Genomic DNA, 18,679 nt, shown 5'->3' with positions numbered 1-18,679 from the left:
AACATTTATGAGCAAATGCAACTACAAGCACTTACAGGCTTCAGTTGAGAACTATGGAGTTAAGGCAAAACTAAAAAGGAAAAGAGATTTTGAAGGAGAAAGGTGGAAATTCTCTGGGAGTGAGTGACAGGTGTATGGGGCATCAAGGGAAAATGAGAGGGAGCAGGAGTCTTGTGTGTAGCTGCAGAGTCTGAAGACAGAAGGCAAAGATGGTGAGGTAGTGGAAATCATGGGAAACAGACAGAGGTTTTTAAAGATCCACCTTCACTTGGTGTGTTTTTTTTTACTTTTGGAGTAGTAGGAAGGCAGGGACCCACTGCAGACTAGCAGTAATAAATATGATCTCTTTCAGACTTGATGGACTGATTTTTGCATCAGGAATTCCTGGCAGCTGTTACTCATCTAGTGGGAAACGGGTGATTCATCCTCAGCTCCAGATAAGCAGAGGCAGCTTTCGTGCCAGAGCATCTATATAGAAAGCAGTCTATGAAAAACAAACTAGTCTTTGAAAACACTGCAGGGTTGACAGCTTGCAGCCATACCACCCCCAATTTACTTGCAGAGACTGCCTCTGATAGTAACATCAAAGAACAGAGGAGATTCGTCTGCACAGCAGGGTTCCGACAAGCTGACTTGAATTTTGTGAACTAGAGTTGAGCCCAGTTCTCTATTATCTGTGATACTGATTCTCCTTTACGGCAACCATTCTTGACAACAGACACCTAAGCAAAGAATGGCAACTTAGTGCTAGAATTGTAGGGAGAATATTTAATCATTAAATCATATCTCACAAGTGAAAACGGGGAGAAAAGGTGTCTCTCTCCAAAATAATTTAAATACAACTCCATAAAAAGCTTGGCGGGGGGTGGGTGGGGAGCTTAGCAAGCCTTCTGGAACTTTCTCAGACTTGAGATTTGATGATAATGTAAAAATAAATGTTTAGACCAGGCATAGGCAAACTCGGCCCTCCAGATGTTTTGGGACTACAACTCCCATCATCCCTAGCTAACAGGACCAGTGGTCAGGGATGATGGGAATTGTAGTCTCAAAACATCTGGAGGGCCGAGTTTGCCTATGCCTGGTTTAGACTAGGTATTTTTGATGGCCTAGGACTCGGGCTCAGACTCAGAACCAGAGGAGTCTCAGTCTGCACTGGATCCTTTGCCTCAGGCATCACCTCAACCAAGTCTGGGGCCTGATCCTGAAGGGTCCCAGTCTGCACAGGTTCCCCTGCAACAAACACCAGCTGGGCTGAGTCAGGGGCCTGAGCCTGCCCTGGCTCCAGACACGGGGATTACCTCGTTGCCTTCAGCTGGGCCATCACTTACAGCTGCTCCACTACCGGTTTGGTCGGGGAGGCTGAGGCGGCCTCTGGGTCTAGTAACCCACCAACGTCTCCCAAGCTGCAGAGACTAAGGTCTGAGAGAAGGAGAGACCTGAGTACTCACAGGAGGAGTGCTCGCCTTTGGGCGAAACAGGGAGGTGAGTGGCCGGGTGATCAGGACCGGCCGCTACCCTGACAAAGATAAAAGGCTGTCGGACCCCCGCCCCAGGTTATGGGAGCAACATTGCAGTATGCTAGATCCTGCCAGAGATCCTGTACCTGTCCTTGCCTGGTTTCCTGCCTCGTGTCCTGCCTTGGCCCCGTTGGACTGACTCCTAGTGGAACCTTCGGATTCTGGACTGGTCCTGGACCGTGTTTCACGGGTTACTCCTGGGCCCAGCACAGTATTGCTAGTTATTCCTGCATTGCTATTAATTCTTTCCATACAGATTCCCCCTTTTCTCACTCTTTCTAGTACAGTGGTGCCCCGCAAGACGAATGCCTCGCAAGACGAAAAACTCGCTAGACGAAAGGGTTTTGCATTTTTTGAGCTGCTTCGCAAGACGAATTTCCCTATGGGCTTGCTTCGCAAGACGAAAACGTCTTGCAAGTTTGTTTCCTTTTTCTTAACACTGTTAATACAGTTGCGACTTGACTTCGAGGAGCAACTCATAGAACGCGGTGTGGTAGCGTTTTTTGAGGTTTTTGAAGACTTCGGTGATTTTTGAAGCTTTTCCAAAACTTTCCCGACACCGTGCTTCGCAAGACGAAAAATTCGCTAGACGAAAAAACTCGCGGAATGAATTAATTTCGTCTTGCGAGGCACCACTGTACTCCAGAGGACTTCTAACTGGCTCCCTTGTGTAGGAAAACAAAATTATGTTATTCAAAGGGGCAATACAGAATTCTTGTAACGCTCCTACCTAAAAAGGTCATTTGCCTATCTAGGGCACAAATCCTACCATGAAGTTCCTTGCTAATTGGGCAATATTCCTGTCAAGCCCTCTTCATGGTAAACTCAAAATAATTGCCAATCAGGAATAGCCTTAGCCTAACCTAGCATAGCACACCTTTGGCAGTGTGGTTGCTGTCAACTGGCTTAGACTTTTTGTTTTTTTACACTTAACTCCCCCTCCCCTATTGTTTTCTTTTAAATGTCACTTTTTCCTTAAGGGCCTGTGCTACTGGCCTACTTAACCTCCCCAGATCACTTCCCGCTGCATTAGCCAGCTCTATTGTTCAGGCAGTTTATTTTATCTGACAGTCGTGGGAGATGATTTACTATTGGCCTCTGCTATTTCCATTGTATGTTTAAGAGCTAAGGCAGATGTGACTGGTGTTCCAGAGTTCTTCCAGTTAAGAGTGCAAAATTTTGCAGAGTAATGGACACCAAAGTAGAAGCTGAACTGAGGAAATAATTAGGGGGAAGATAAAGTTTGAGGTTTGCTTATTTTATATGCTGTAGTGAACTGTTTTCAATATGTCTCACAAATGACATGCATCAGATTATTATCAAAATGCAAAACATTGGTGGGGAGGGGGAATTTGTTAGGAAACATATCAATATAAATTCAAATTAGACAAAAGCCAATTCAACAGACATATAATAAGATTCAGTATTGTTGTAAACAAAATCTGTCCTTTCCCCCTTATGGCGTATCCAAGAGCCCGTATAGAGTCCTTAAGTGGGTGCCCTATCAGTAGGAGAAAATAACAGAGGCCAACCAGAGAATATTGAGAAGCAAAGCAGCTAGTAAGCCTGATCTTTATTAAACTGTTGCAACAGGGTGCTCCCCTCACATGTAGGAGGATGGAGGAGGACCCAGAACAAAGGTATGCCTGCCCTTATATAGATATTTTAAATTCCCTGCCCTGGAGCTCAAAACCACCCCTCCATACATTATACATGCATCACAGAAGGGGTGTAACCCAAGACCACCCCCCACAAACATCATACCTACATCACAGAAAAGGTGGTCTACAACAGAAATTTGAATGTTGTTTTTCCTCCCCCCCCCCCATTGTGCCAGAAGTGGTTTATTTATTTATTTTTTAATTCTTTTTATTAATTTCAATTCATTATGCAACACCAAACATTATAACAACAAAAAAGACAAACAAAAAAACGAAAAGTAAAAGAAAAACATTACATAACATAAAACACCAACAAATTAAACTTATAATAACTAAATAACTAAATAACACAACAATAATTGACTTCCCTTCAACTCGGTTTCAGAATATGTTACAAAAGGTTTTCTATCTGCAGTTTCGTTTTCTTAAGTCTCTTTATGTCGCAGGCGTTATATCGAGCCTACTGTGATTTTTAAATTTTTTACATCTGTTTCAATATATGTCATAAATTTATTCCCTTCATTATTAAACTTTGTGCCTTTTTGGTTTCTTATTTTCTGTGTCATTTTTGCCAATTCTATATATTCAAATAATTTAGATTGCCAATCATTTATGGTTGGGATTTTTGATGTCTTCCAGTTTTGTGCTATTAATGTTCTAGCAGCCACTGTTGCATATTGGAAAAGTGTTTGATCTTCCTTTTTAATTTCTTCTCCAATTACCCCAAGAAGGAAGGCCTCGGGTTTTTTTGTGAAGGTATATTTAAATATTTTTTTTAGTTCATTGTAAATACTTTCCCAAAACTTTTTAATTACCTCACAGGACCACTACATGTGATAAAAATTGCCTTCCTTAATCTTACATTTCCAGCATGATTTGTCTCCGGTTTTGTACATTTTTTCTAATTTTACAGGCGTGATGTACCACCTGTACATCATTTTTTCCATGTTCTCTCTGAGTGTTGTACAAGCCGAGAATTTCATGCCTTTATTCCAAAGTTTCTTCCACTTATCAAACTCTATGTTGTATCCAAAGTCCATTGCCCATTTCACCATTACCTCCTTTATTTCTTCATCTTTGGTGTCCCATTCTAGCAACTGGCTGTACATTTTTGATAGGAGTTTTGATTTGCTTTCCAATATTTCTACCTGGAATCTAGATTTTTTTTCATTCATCCCAACCTTTTTGTCTTCGTTCCACAAAGCGTTGATTTGATGAAATTGCATCCAGCCTGTTAGTTTATTCTTCATCTCTTCATATGACCTAATCTTCCATCCATTTTCTGTTTTTACTAACAGATCTTCATATGTCCATCTTTCTCCATCAGTATTTTTTTTTATTACTGTTAAGATGTCAATTGGTGATAACCACCAAGGGGTATTTCTTTCCAGTAATTTTTTGTTTCTCTCCCATACTTCCAACAGTGGCCCTCTAATAATATGGTTAGAAAAACCTTTGTGGACCTTTTCTTTATTACGCCACAAATATGCGTGCCAACCGAATCTTATGTTGAAACCTTCTAAATCCAACAGGTCTGTGTTTTTTATAACAATCCACTCTTTAACCCAGCAAAGGCACGAGGCTTCATAATATAGCTTCAAATTTGGAACCGCAAATCCTCCCCTATCTCTTTGATCTGTTAATAATTTGAATCTAATTCTTGGCCTTTTTCCTTGCCAAATGAATTTAGAGAGTACTTTCTGCCAATCTTTGAATACTGAGGTTCCCCTAATTATCGGTATATTTTGAAATAAGAACAGCAATTTCGGCAATAGACTCATCTTAATTGCCACCATCCTTCCCGACCAAGAGAGTTTTATTCTGTTCCAAGTATCCAGGTCCTTCTTTATTTCTTTCCAGGTGTTTGTGTAGTTGTCTTCCATTAGATTTATATTCTTCATGGTTAGCCAAATTATCAGGTATTTTACTTTTTTAAATGCTTTGATGCCAGTCTGTAATTCAAGGTGGCTTTTTAACTCTTCTTTCATATTTTTGGTCATCATTTTAGTTTTTGTTCTGTTTAATTTAAAGCCTGATAACTTTCCAAATTCCTCAAGCAAATCTAGCACTTTACTAACACTTTTTTTGTGGGTCCTCTAATGACAACATCAAATCATCAGCGTATGCTTTCAATTTATATTCTTTTACACCGATTTTTATTCCACGTATCTCCGAAGTTTTCCTTATCTTATTTGCAATAATTTCCAATACCATGATAATTAAAAGAGGTGATAGAGGGCACCCCTGTCTTGTACCCTTTGAGATTTCAAAAGAATCCGTCAAATTATTATTAATGATTAATTTAGCTCTTTGGTTCGAATATATTGCTTTTATTCCTTCCAGGAATGTGCCCTCTATCCCTCAGTTTCCATACATTTTATTAAGAATTGCCAGGATACATTATTGAACGCCTTTTCGGCATCAATAAACATTAATACCGCAGGAATTTCATTTTTACACTCCAAGTATTCAATAATGTTTATTACGTGTCTTATGTTATCCTTTAGTTGCCTATTAGGTAGAAATCCGGCTTGATCCTTGTGTATAAAGTTCACTAAACACTTTTTAAACCGATTCGCCATTACCTCTGCAAAGATTTTATAATCATTATTTAATAATGAGATTGGTCTATAATTTTTGATTTTAAGCTTGTCCGAATCTGGTTTGGGTATTAATGTACTATATGCTTCTTTCCAGGAGTCTGGTATTCTTCCTCCTCTTAGAATCTTATTCATTACTTCACAAAGCACCGGGGTTAGGAGTTCTTCTAAAACTTTGTAATACTTGGCTGACAAGCCATCAGGCCCCGGGGCTTTCCCTGATTTCATCTTTTTTATCGCCTCTTGAATTTCCTCCATTTTTATCGGTTTATTTAGTTGACTTTTTTCCTCCTCCGATAGGCCTTTAACTCTATTGTCTTCTAAATACCTTCCTATTTCTGTTGCATCTTCTTCTTCTATTTTATATAGTTTTTCATAAAAGTTAAGGAAGCTCTTTTTTATTTCATTAGGGTCCTCCAAGAGTTGTTCTATTTTTATTTTGTTAATTACATTTTGTTTTCTCCTTTTTCTTAATTGCCACGCTAAAAATTTCCCAGTTTTATTCGCTAACTCGAAATATTTTTGTTTCATTGATTTAATTCCTCATTCCACTTCTTGATTTATTAAAATTGAATATTGTGTTTGTAACATCTTGTGCAATTGTTTGTTTTTTTCTTCATTCGGTTTCATTATTAAATTCTTTTCGCACTGTCTTAGTTGGGTAAGTATCTCTTATTTTTTTTGTTCTCTCATCTTTTTCTTATAGCTGTTTTGTTGGATCAAGAAACCTCTTAAAACTGCCTTGCTGGCATCCCAAACTATATCCATATTTATTTCTTTATTAATGTTTAAATCAAAATATTCTTTCAAGATGGATTTAGCTTTTCCAATCACCTCCTCATTTTCAAATAGATAATCATTCTCCATCTGTACATTCCCTGAGTTCCACATTTTAACTGGAACACTATTGAGCTGTGATCAGATAGGGTTATGGGTTGTATCTCACATTTCATCACTCTTATTGTTAATTCTCTTGAGATCCATATCTGATCTAGCCTACTCCAGCTCTGGTGTGGCTGTGAATAATTAGTGAATTGTTTCGTTGTTGGATTTTTATGTCTCCATATGTCTATTAAATCTAAATTTTCCTCAAGGTCATTAAACGATCTCGGTTATTTCCCTTGGTTTAAGTTCTTTCTTTTCACACTTCTGTCTAGTTCTGGTGCTGGCACTCCATTTAGATCTCCAAGTATAATCAATTTATTATTCTCTAGATCTAATAATATTTGTTCCAATTTCTTTAAAAAGTCCATTTTGTTTGCATTTGGCGCGTAGACCATTACCACATTGAGTTTTTCTCCCTGATGATTAATTTGTACTCCTAAGATTCTTCCTTCCTCATCTTTGAATTTTGAAATTTGAATGTTGTTGTTTTTCCTGTCTGCCAGGTTCTCTGATTATCTGATTGCCTTTCCTGGTAGTCTGGCCATTCCTTTGAAATGGTGATTACCCAATTACCGAGACAATGAGAAGGTTCCCTCACCCCCTCCCTCCTTGCAGAGAAAACATTTGGTCAGTTTGGGAGTCAAAATGGTTTCAGGACAGTCTTCCTGTACTGCTCCAAACATGTGGTTTATATATTTATGTACGTGTTTGCTTGGTACATTTATGAACATTTATTACATATCTAAGACCTTAAAATTCTTATAACAATTTCGTAATGAAATAAATCACCTTCTGCACACACACGTTCTGCCAAATGATAATCTTTTGCAGTGTTTTCACAATAGAGACAACTGGTCAGCTTCCTTGCTTTTTATAGGAACATTGTAAAAGACTTTCTTTGACCTCGCTAGACAATACTTCTGTACAGTAGGGAATAAAAAGTGAATTGAATTGTTTCTGACAGCAAAGTAACTTGTCAGTTCCTATATCTTGTTGCATAGGAATTCATCTGTTTCTAGTTCTTATTCTTTGCTTTGAAAGGCTAGGCAAAAAAAACAAGGAGAAATCTTGGTGAGAAGAAAAAAGGAGTGGAGGATGGGAGGAGTAATGAAGGAGTAAATTACCCAAGAATTGTCGAGTTGCAGCTCGGCATCCAAAGAAAAATCGCCCGCCCTCCCGGTACCTGCTTTGCCTGCCTCAAACCTACCTCCTAAACCGCCGGACATTTTCCCTTCGGCTCCTCCTGTCCCTCCCCTGCATTCTTCACATTCAGCACCCCCCGCTCTTCCACCTCCTGCGCCCAAGGCCTCTGGCACCGCTTCTACCATTCATCTTCAAAAATCTCTCCGTGCCGCCGCTCCGTTGCTGCCTTTTGACTCTGATACTCCAAATCTCTTTCCTGTGATTGCTCCTGCACTCCCAGCCCCCGTCATGCTGACCCAAACCGATGTTCTCGATGGGCTGACGGGAGGAGGCAATTTTCTTACTGCTGCCCAACAGCTAACTCTCCATCCTCAGTATTGGGAGGCCACTACAACTGCTGCCGCTCAAGAGGCTTTGGCCTCTGTCCCTGATGACAAGAATGAGCGCGATGGCCTATTGGGAAGCATCAGACAGGGCCCTGCAAAGCCCTATGGACAATTTGTTGATCGCTTGTACAATACCTTCAAGCGGCAAGTTCAGGACCTGGCAGCACAAGAACTGATTGTACGCCAGCTTGCGTTTGCTAATGAAAATGAGGACTGTAAGCAAGCGCTGCGCCCTTTGATGACAACATCAAATATAGCCATTGCTGATATCCTTACAGCCTGCCAGTCAGTGGGCACTGAGATGCACAAAGCTCATCTGCTAGCCACGGCCTTGTCCTCCGCCATGTCCCAAAATCCTGCAAAGGCTACAACCTGTTGGATTGACAGTGGCTAAAGAAAAAATCCAGCGGACTTTACCTATTACGTACCTGGGACACAAGCTGACAGCATCTGCAGCCATTCCAGTTACGCCTCAACTACAGTTTCCTGGTCATCTTAAACTGGTGGATTTACAACAAATCCTTGGACAGCTGAATTGGATAAAGAGTTATTTGGACCTGCCCACCTCTACTTTGTCTCCACTATTTTCTGCCCTTAAAGAACACAAGAATCCAGCGGACAAGATCACAATCACCTCTGCAATGGAAGAGGCTCTTCCACAGCTATTTGAGTGTTTCCTGGCACGCTGAAAGGCCATCTTCACCCCTACTGCATTGGCCCCCCTTTTCCCTGGGAAGCCACTTCAACCACCAAACATCATTACAGTTTTGCTGCCTCTTGTTTGGGAAGTGAGCCTGGCTTTGAAGGATGCCCTCGCTGGACTGGCATCGCTTGGGCTTTGCCTCCTAATAGCAACCATCCCATCTGTGTCACCACGTTTCGTTGGGCTTGGATTTTTGGCTCAGCAGTACAAGGAGCAATACATCAGACTTATTTACAGCAAATGGGCTCCTGTATCTGCAGAAATGGTTGTGTGACTTCTTCTGGATTATGGTTTTTACATGCCAATAATCGAGCCACGAAATATCACACAGGTTGCTCGGAAGCGGCCATTGGACTAATATACCATTCTCATCCTTATTGGCATCACTTGGATTTTACCCCCCAGATTTTTTTTTTCCTCCTCCCTCAGGAGTCCTGCCTTATGATGTGTTCCCCTGAGCATGTACAGAGGGCTGTCTTGGAACTATTGTGGACTCTTGGCAAGGGAGGGGGTGAGGGGATTTTAGTGTGTTCCAGTTGTTTCATTCTTGTGCTTTGGCATGGTTCCCAGACAGAAAGCAAGTTGCAATATGGTTCTTTAACAAGGCCCGCGAAGACAATGGGCTCTGTTCTCGACCTTGTTGCAAACCTTTTAGTTACAGCAAGCGGAATATGCTTAGCTAGTGCCTTTTTGCTGCTGAGAAAAATGATTTTAAAAAGCTTCTCAAAGCTTTGAACCTTTTTTTTGGTGATGGTATTCTAGCATTCCAGTAAATGCTTCATTTAAGATTAGCAATAATATGAAGGATAATCGCATAAGTTTATTCCCTGTGTTTTTTGTCGCTTGCAGAAATAGTGTCTTATTGTTTTCGTTTTAATCATAATAGCAAAAAAAATTTAAGGTCATTATCCATATTGTAATTGGACCTATGAGTACATTAATGGATCTTCTTGTTATTTTTTTATTACCACTATGAGTGATAGGCCAAAAGTCTCAGTTACTAATGTCACAACCTACATGACTTATGAACAACAGGCTGCGTGTAGAGATTTTTATGTTTGGTTCAACTGGATGAGAAAGAGCAGCAGAACTATATGTTTGCTTCAATCTGATTTATGGTTTTACTCTGTGGCACAAAAGCCTACAAAGAAATCACCTCTGCCTTTTCTGGTACCTGCACGTTAGGCATAGTAGTACCCTTGGTGTATAAAATAGATAAGCTCCCAGCGGTCCGTTTGCGTAACAGAAGGGAAGTACAATCACCTATTTCTCAATATACAGGGACAGCTATCTCTAGGTCTCTTCTGCCTTCTTTAGGTGCAGCCATGAATTACCGTGATTTGCATAAATTGGCAAACTGGACAGAAAATTTGTTCAATTCCACCATTTTGGCTTTAAAAATGATTAACAAAGAAATGTCAGAAATAAGAAATGTAGTTCTTCAACATCGTTATGCTTTAGATGTGATCCTTGCTTCTAAAGGTGGAATTTGTGCTTTAATTCATTCTCATTGCTGTATGTATATAACCGATCAATCGACCAATATCTCTGCTACTATTGATTATATGGAACAAATGATAACTCATAATCCTTTGAATCCACCTGAAGGTTTTGATCCATGGGAGTGGTTGTCTTCTTGGTTGCCTAATGGATTATGGTTAAGAAAAATATTATTGATTGTAATTGCATGTATTGTTGGCTTCATTATGGTGTGTTGTTGCATTCAATGCATACCCTCTTTGATTTCCCAATGCACTGCATGGTGGTACCGACCACGGCCCACCACAGGGGTTACAAGAGGAATTTATGTTGCAAAGTGTAGACGCTTAGGCAATGAAGTGTACGATTTGGACTAATGGTCCCTCTTTTCCTCTAATAATATAAACAAGAAAAGGGGACATGTGGGAAAATGATTGCTTGTACATGAGAGCATGAGCAAAGTTCTTATTGTTGCAGGGTGATTTCATAGCTAGAAGCATCCTTGGAGCATGAACAGCGCGTGAACAGCTCGTGCTGTCCTATATGATTGGCTAACGTAGCATGGCCTGATGCTCGCATAGTCTAGTGCGAATGTCCTTATCTGCTGGCTAGAACAAATTGCTTGGCTTGTATTTTGTATCTTTCTGATTTCACACAATAAAAGCTGTGCTGCATTAGCCCTAGGAGCAGCCATATTAGCCCTAGGAGCAGCCATATTTCGGAACCTATCATGGTGTGAGACCGATTTTTCTTTGGATGACAAGCATTCTTGTCATCAGGGACAGAGGCCAAAGCCTCTTGAGCGGCAGCAGTTGTAGTGGCCTCCCAATACTGAGGATGGAGAGTTAGCTGTTGGGCAGCAGTAAGAAAATTGCCTCCTCCCGTCAGCCCATCGAGAACATCGGTTTGGGTCAGCATGACGGGGGCTGGGAGTGCAGGAGCAATCACAGGAAAGAGATTTGGAGTATCAGAGTCAAAAGGCAGCAACGGAGCGGCGGCACGGAGAGATTTTTGAAGATGAATGGTAGAAGCGGTGCCAGAGGCCTTGGGCGCAGGAGGTGGAAGAGCGGGGGGTGCTGAATGTGAAGAATGCAGGGGAGGGACAGGAGGAGCCGAAGGGAAAATGTCCGGCGGTTTAGGAGGTAGGTTTGAGGCAGGCAAAGCAGGTACCGGGAGGGCGGGCGAAGAAGCTGTTGCAGCAGCCAGAAGAATGTTTGAAGGAGTTAAACACGACATAGCTTTGTAGACGTTACACCAGGCATGCAAAACTTTGACATCAATCTGTGGATGATTTTGAAAGAAGTGTCCAATTTTTTTCCAATCGTCTAACCCCCAATTTCCGTCCTGGGGGAACCAGGGACAGTGAGTGTCCAGGGCTTTTATAAGGGACTTAAGGTCAGCTTTCCGAACAGCAAGGTTGTTACTGGCCAAAAGGAATTTAAGGTCTTTAAAAAAATTTTTCTGTGGTGCAGAGAGAGACTTTCCCATGATTGCAAGAGTTGCAAAAAGAGCAGGGAGCACTTACCGGAGGGATCCTTAGGAGGATGAGGGAGGCGCCTTTTGCCCTGTCCGGGCGGAGATAAGTGCTGATAAGTCTGTAACGTAGTCCAGAATCACATTCACACGGGAGCTCTCACCAGGGATCCACTACGTGGATGAACGACGCGTCTGCAGCCCTGCCGGGCGAGGTGAGGCTGAACGTTGTAAAACAGCATGAAGTCCGAAAGAAATCACACGGGAGCACTCACCAGGGATCCACTACGTGGATGAACGACGTGTTGGTGAGTGCTGAATAATGAAAAACAACGTGAAGTCCGAAAGCAGTCACACGGGGCACCAATTGTCGAGTTGCAGCTCGGCATCCAAAGAAAAATCGGTCTCACACCATGATAGGTTCCGAAATATGGCTGCTCCTAGGGCTAATATGGCTGCTCCTAGGGCTAATGCAGCACAGCTTTTATTGTGTGAAATCAGAAAGATACAAAATACAAGCCAAGCAATTTGTTCTAGCCAGCAGATAAGGACATTCGCACTAGACTATGCGAGCATCAGGCCATGCTACGTTAGCCAATCATATAGGACAGCACGAGCTGTTCACGCGCTGTTCATGCTCCAAGGATGCTTCTAGCTATGAAATCACCCTGCAACAATAAGAACTTTGCTCATGCTCTCATGTACAAGCAATCATTTTCCCACAAAGAATGAAATATATGTATATTGTATTTCAGTTGCACTGCTGGGCTGAGCTGGGATGCATGTTGTGGTGTTGAGGGCTCAGAACATTCTGTTGCTCAGGGAACTAAACAGTTGGCTGTCCCAGCTGTGTGACAGCAGAGAGCATTGTCAGTTTGGCTGGCATTAGCACTACACATAGGGCAGGCTGAGAACTGGGGAAGGTCCCAGGATATAGTGATGATAAGTGACAGGATCTGAAATGTAAGAAGGCTGAAGGAGGGCTTCAGGGTGGAATGATGTGACAAACAAGAATCTGAGGGTTTGCATTGAAGGGGGTGTGTGACAGGTGAGAAGACCATGCTCCATGTTTTCACTCTAAAGCATGGAAACCTACACAAACACATTTGTTAAACTGGTTTTTCTTATAAATGAGGGAAGGAATGGCTTTTCTCCAGCATATGATTCCCTGACAAAGCTGTATAATAATAATAATAATAATAATAATAATAATAATAATAATAATAATTTTTTATTTATACCCCGCCCATCTGGCTGGGTCCCACTCTGGGCGGCTTCCAACAAAACACTAAAATACAATAACCTATTAAACATTAAAGCTTCCCTAAACAGGGCTGCCTTTAGATTTCTTCTAAAAGTTTGGTAGTTATTTTTCTCTTTGACATCTGGTGGGAGGGCGTTCCACAGAGCGGGTGCCACTACTGAGAAGGCCCTCTGCCTGGTTCCCTGTAACTTGGCTTCTCACAGCGAGGGAACAGCCAGAAGGCCCTCAGCGCTGGACCTCAGTGTCCGGGCAGAACGATGGGGGTGGAGATGCTCCTTCAGGTATACTGGACCGAGGCCGTTCAGGTAAAATGGACCTACATCACAATCTTCCTCTGGTCCTTTATGATGTCACTCAGGTGTTGCTCAGGTGTTCTGAGAAGATGGTGATCTCAAGCTGCTTTTCAATATTGCAGGTTGCCAGGTCCCCCTGCACCTCATAGCTGCTCTGACCCCTGCTGCAGTTTTGTTCCACCTCTATCTGCCAGAGTCACTTGCAGAACTTGATCAAAATCTCCCCTCACTGGCTGTACAGTACTTCACAAATTCCTCACATCGTATTCCTCTTCCACCATTCCTTCTCCTCACTCTCCCTGTCCCTCCCTGTCCCCACCCCACCCTCATTTTCCCTCTTCCTAGCAGTTGTCAAGGCTTCCCAAAACCGCCTTTGCTTATTCCCTGTTTTCCCCAGGCAACTAGCCTTATGAAATATATTAAAACCAAATGGAGACATTAAACCTCTCATCATGGAACATGGATATACATGCATTTGCCATGGAGGCTTGAGGGAAAGAAAACTAGTGTAAGAGAGAGAGCTCTGAACAGAACTTTAAGGATGAAATGCTGTGGTGAAAGAGGAATACTGAGGAGATGGGTCGCTGTGGCTAAAATAGTTGGGACAGTGATCTCAAAAGGAAGAAACCTGAGAAACAGTGGGTGGGGGAGACACAGATTTGAAGAAAGGAGGAGCCAAGGAAAAGGTAGAAACATGGAAAAACTAGAAAGCAGGAGTAAGTTTTCATACTACAGTGGTACCTTGGGTTAAGTATTTAATTCGTTCCGGAGGTCCGTTCTTAACTTGAAACTGTTCTTAATCTGAGGTACCACTTTAGCTAATGGGGCCTCCCACTCCGCCTCACCGCCACCATCCAATTTCTGTTCTCATCCTGAAGCAAAGTCCCCCCCCCATTTTTTTTTATTCATTTTATAACCCAAATAAAGAACACAAACAGAAGAACAAACAATACAAACAAATTCTTGTCATATCCTTATTTTTCTAAACATTGTTAAGTGGGTTTCCCCAAGTCCCGCCTATCTGTTTTTCATTTTACTTCATCTTTAGCAGTTTACATATATCCTAGTTTCTAACCATCTTTTTTTTTAATCAAACTTAAAATAACTTTACATTTTATCACTTACAAATAATACTATTTTAAAATACACTATCTTCTACTTCTAACCCTACAGCCTATATCCACTTCCAAAGCTGTTCTAAGATTTAAATATTAACATATTTTTTCAAATATTCCTTAAACTACTTCCAGTCTTCTTCCACCGTCTCTTTTCTCTGGTCTCGGAGTCTCCTGGCCAGTTTGGCAAGTTCCATATAGTCCATCATCTTCATCTGCCATTCTTCGATAGTTGGTAAATCTTGTTTCTTCCTGAAGCAAAGTTCTTAATCCAAGGTACTATTTCTGGGTTAGCGGAGTCTGTAACCTGAAGCATCCGTAACCCGAGGTACCACTGTATTTCCAAAAAGAAAGTGGGCCACTAAAAGAGAGTTGGTGGGCTGGGTATTGTGGGTGAAGAAACTAAAGGGACATGGTATTGCTGGTCCCTGCCAGGGAAATTGTGCAGCTGTGATAGGAATTTTGAGGTCTTCGATATATGGTAATCTTCATAACCACACATACATAGATCAGCACAGGAAGACCGACCTGACGCCATTTTGATTCCTAAACTGAGCAAATGTTTTCTCTGCAAGGTCAAAGTGGAAAAGCCTCCCCATTGTCTTTTCCTTCACAAATCCTGTCTTAAGGGTATGTCTGTGTTTGAATAGGGTGTGAGCCTGTGACCTGGCCCAGGAACTAAGTATTTATCATTACAAAAGACTGGCCAGGCTCCCCAGGCAATCCAATCAAGTAACCTGCCAGACAGGAGATAAACAAGGACAGGAGAAAAACAACATTCAAATTTCTGTTTAGACCGCCTTTTTTGTGAGCTGGGTATGATGTATCTGAGGGGTGGTCTTAGGTTACACCCCTTCTGTGATGTATGTATGGTGTTTCTGGGGGTGGTCTTGATCTACAGGGTGGCAATTTCAAAAGTCTTTATAAGGCCTTGCACACCATTTTTCTGGGTCCCTCCTCTCTCCTGCGGGTGAGGGGAGCACCCTGTTGCAACAGATCAATACAGTGGTGCCTCGCAAGATGAAATTAATTCGTTCCGCGAGTTTTTTCGTCTTGCGGTTTTTTTCGTCTTGCGAAGCACGGTGTCGGGAAAGTTTTGGAAAAGCTTCAAAAATCACCAAAGTCTTCAAAACCTCAAAAAAGGCTAACACACCGCGTGCTATGAGTTGCTCCTCGAAGTCAAGTCGCAACTGTATTAACGGTTTTAAGAAAAAGGAAACAAACTTGCAAGACGTTTCCGTCTTGCGAAGCAAGCCCATAGGGAAAATCGTCTTGTGAAGCAACTCAAAAAACCAAAAACCCTTTCGTTTTGTGAGTTTTCTGTCTTGCGAGGCATTCATCTTGCGAGGTACCACTGTAAAGGCCAAGCCTACAGGCTGCTGTTTTGCTCCAAGTTATCCTGGTTGGTGTCTTTGTTTTTGTCCAAGGGAGCCCTCGGATTTTTCCGTTAACGCAGCCACTGCAGTATTGTGAACTGGCAGACCGAAAGCTGCAATGAGGACAACAACAAAAAGGAGTGTGTGTTTGTGCATGCGTGCACACACACACTGAATTTCACATGATTGTAACTAACCAGACAGGTTTTTTTGTAGATTTCTAGGGCTGTATTCTAATATTGCTACTCTTGTATCTATTCTGCAAGTGGTTCTCTTTTTGTGGAACAAGGTCATGGGATACTTTTTGTATTTTTTGTGGTAGTTTTATTTACACAAAATAAACAGGCTAAGCATGGGTAAAGGTACAGTGGTACCTCGGGTTACATACACTTCAGGTTACATATGCTTCAGGTTACAGGCTCCGCTAACCCAGAAATAGTACCTCGGGTTAAGCACTTTGCTTCAGGATGAGAACAGAAATCGTGCTCTGGTGGCGCCACAGCAGCAGGAGGCTCCATTGGCTAGAGTGGTGCTTCAGGTTAAGAACAGTTTCAGAACGCATCTCCGGAATGAATTAAGTACTTAACATGAGGTACCACTGTGTAGCTGAACTCCAGGAAATGTGCCAAATTTGTTGCACCCCTTCAGATTTCTAGGGGAACGCAGCCAGCCGCAAAATACTCTTAGCTTCCAGAATCTAAAACTTACCCACCCTCTGATTCTCTGTGACTCCAAACTCTTTCACATCCAAAGCCACCTCAATAACATGACTCCCAGCCAGGTGTCAGGAAGGAAGATAGTCTCTGGTTTATTCAGTTTCTGAGGCAATGCTTACATAACAAAGGAGATCTGGCCAGGGCAATTTATGTAACAAAAGAAACTAGTTTGACCATTTTAGTAATACTCCTTTTCCCCAGACCTCAGTTTTCTAACTATAGAATCACATGGCTGGAGGAGATCCCAGAAATAATTTAGTCCAACCCCAATGCTATAAAAATATTTTTTTCCTCTGAATTATTTCCTTCAAAGAGGACCCACCAAACTTTCTTTATATAGCAACAAAAGTGCATGTTTTCTAACCCATCCAAGCTTTCCTTTTATCTCGTAATTAATCTTTAATAGTAAATTAGGTTTATTTCTGACCTTTCCATGCACTCTACTTTTTGATAAAGAGAAGTTCCACGTCGGTTGGATCGAAAAGGTACAGCACGTTAATGAATCCAGTAATGTAAGGTAATAGAATTTGAACTAATTTAATTTTTTTTTTTTTTGTAGTCTCTGTCCGTGTCTGGTAAAATAAGACAGCTTAGATCATCTATTACATAGATAAGCCTGTGAAAGCAATTGGGGAAAAATATGTATTTGGAAAAGGAGGGAATTATGGAAGTAACTGATAGACAAAGCTCTGAACAATAGCCTTGTGATTAGTAAAGACAAGTTAATGCTATGGTGCGTTTCACTTCCCAGTCTCTGCCCCCCCCCGATTCTATTTTTACAATTTGTGTGCTATTGATTGATGTAGCAGTTCTTAAAAGGACTATTCCTACCATTAAAGAGCACCTGTGGTGTACAGTATAAGGGCTCAGAGCCCCCATTTAGCCACAAAGCAAACTTGAACCAGCCTTCTCAATAGAACACCCTGTGGAACACCCTCCCATCAGACGTCAAGGAAATAAACAACTATCTGACTTTTAGAAGACATCTGAAGGCAGCCCTGTTTAGGGAAGTTTTTATCATGTTTTTAATATTCTGTTGGGAGCCACCCAGAGTGGCTGCGGAAACCCAGCCAGATGAGCAGGGTAGAAAAAATAAAATTACTACAACAGTGGACGCTCGGGTTGCGAACGTGATCCATACGGGATGCATGTTCACAACCCGCAGCATCCACAACGCACAGTGGCATGTCTGCGCACGTGCAGGTTGTGATTCGGCACTTCTACACATGCACAAAGCGCAATTGAGCACTTCTGCACATGCATGACCGCCAAAACCCAGAAGCAACCCCTTCCAGTACTTTCAGGTTTCAGTGGTTCACAACCCAAAAAAACACAACCTGAAGCATCTGTAACCTGAGGTATGACTGTACTACTACTACTTCTCAGCCCTCCATATCTCACAGAGTTGTTGTGAGGATAAAATGGCAGGAACTGTGTACACCAGCCTGATCTCCTTGGACATACATTTGCTTGCAAAAACAGTAGCTAGAAGAACAACAACTGAGAACCAGTATAGTGGAGTGGTTACAACACCAAAGTTGACCGGGGTACCATTCAACCATGAAGCTCAGCAGATGAACTCCAAGAGACATGCCAAATTCGTTGCACCCCTTCAGATTTCCAGGGGAATGCAGCCAGGTTTCCATCTCTTGGTCTAAGCTACTTCATTGTAATATTTCATTGAATTCAGCTCCGGCACATCTCAGGTGTGCACCGTTGCCATTCTAAGAGAACAAGGGAAAAGTACATGCTGATCTCCAGCATCTCCTTTTCTAGAAAAATATCACTGGGTGAGAGAAAGCAGATTGAAGCCTCCCTTCCAAAATGGGGAAATAAAAGCCGACATTGGGGAAATTTAATGAAAAATTCAATGCTAGTCCCCAAATTATGCTCATCAGTAATAAGATGAGTTCAGAGTGTAAACAGGAAGTGTTTAGTAGTAGGCAAAAGAATTACTATATACTGATTACTGAATTTGTATTTATTATTTTGTTTCCTTTTTAATTTTTGGTATATCTTATTGAAGAGTTCGGGAAATCTATTAATGTCTCCGAAAGCCATAAGAGTA

General features: G+C 41.7%; 1 protein-coding gene and 1 long non-coding RNA gene across 5 annotated transcripts in view; one reads left to right on the top strand and one right to left on the bottom strand.

Annotated features, from left to right (window-relative positions):
- The window catches only part of KCNIP4 (potassium voltage-gated channel interacting protein 4), a 437,188-nt gene that overhangs the window by 153,983 nt on the left and 264,526 nt on the right, over positions 1-18,679 (top strand). The window lies entirely within an intron of this gene.
- Positions 246-16,677, bottom strand: LOC308594667. The gene is made up of 2 exons (XR_014011542.1): positions 16,608-16,677; positions 246-722 (listed from the first exon to the last, which is right to left on the bottom strand). It is a non-coding gene; the product is annotated as an uncharacterized lncRNA (long non-coding RNA).

The sequence above is a fragment of the Podarcis bocagei genome (genome assembly GCF_964188305.1).
Source record: "Podarcis bocagei genome assembly, chromosome: 9".
In the NCBI taxonomy this organism is placed as follows: Eukaryota; Metazoa; Chordata; class Lepidosauria; order Squamata; family Lacertidae; genus Podarcis; species Podarcis bocagei.
The sequence above is the reverse complement of the archived record's forward strand: the minus strand, read 5'-3'. Positions and strand labels throughout refer to the sequence as shown.